Genomic DNA, 1438 nt, shown 5'->3' on the forward strand with positions numbered 1-1438 from the left:
GAAGCTTCTCTCCATTCATCCTTAACTAATTAAAATTGGCTCTAACCAATTAAGAAGTCTTCAACTTTAAATCTTTTGGTTTGGTGCCTTGGATGATCATCAATATTTTGAATTTGAATTTTGGCTTTTCTTGACACTTTAACTTTTGACCTTTAGCCAGTTAACTCCTTTCCTTTAACTGGTTAAAAAACTTCTGTTTTGCATCCAACACCTGCTTAACTGATTAAACCTTGTGTTAACTGATGAAGACCTTTCTGTCTGTCTTTAGGGTAATGCCAGAATTGCTTTAATTGATTAAGGATTTGTGTTAATCGGTTAAGACTAATCTATCTTCATTAAAGTTCTTTCTTTTTTGCTTGTTTGACTAATTAACCCATTTTACAACTGAACAAGCATCTTGACTTGCTTTCTCCTGCACACTTAAATAATATCATTAGACACCGATGAATGGGAATGTTTTGCTATCATCAAAAAATATAGAGTCAACATTATCTCTCTCTTATTTTTTATGATGACAAAACACTCCTAGATTAAGAGTGCAATGTCTATGTTTATTATGAATACTTCAAATCTTTATGCATAATGAGTTGCTCCCCCTTAGTTAACACATCTACTTTTTTTTTTAAAGATTTGTAATAAAATATTTATAATATCCACAGTATCTAAGCAAGATATATTGAATGTCTATAAAAACTAGCACATAATATTCAACAAAACCATAACTAAGCATCACACACATAAATTAAACATGAAGACCGATCAAACTCTATTTAACTTTGTCACGACCCGAAACTCTCCATCGAGTCCGTGACAACCGCCGCGAGGCCTCGACAAACATTCTTCATCCCGAATGTCGATTGAAACCTCGCAAGGCTCTCGTATCAGCTTTCGTACTTCCCCAGTGAACAATAGTTATCAAATATCAAAATTCGAAGGATTTCAAATCATTTCCAAATTAGAACATAACATATTGTTTTCTGGCTCACAGGGGCATTTTTGTTATTTTTATCGAAAACCTCGAAACTTGCTAAAAATGTAGTAGGTAAGCAGAAAATATATATTTAATAATTTAAAAAAAAATTAAGTATTTAAAAAGTTCATTTGAAGTGAAATTTTGACCATTTGAATATAATAAAAATATTCAATAAAATAAACTATTTTCTTGTAAAATAATTTTCATAAAACCATCGGTACATAATTCTTATAGTGTAAAGGTTAATTATATTCATATATACTATAAAGCAAATAACCAAAGCATAAACTTTCTTTTACAGTGACACGTGGGCCCACATCTATCCAAAATGCATCGGAAGCTGGAAACCCACAGCTTTTACCGATTCGAGTCCAAATGAAGATCCTTGTCAAAGTCAGCTAACTATGGAATTCCCCGAGCCTGAAATGTGAGGAAATGAGGGTGGTGAGATTATAAAATCCCAAT

This window comes from Theobroma cacao, chromosome 2, assembly GCF_000208745.1.
Source record: "Theobroma cacao cultivar B97-61/B2 chromosome 2, Criollo_cocoa_genome_V2, whole genome shotgun sequence".
NCBI lineage: Eukaryota > Viridiplantae > Streptophyta > Magnoliopsida > Malvales > Malvaceae > Theobroma > Theobroma cacao.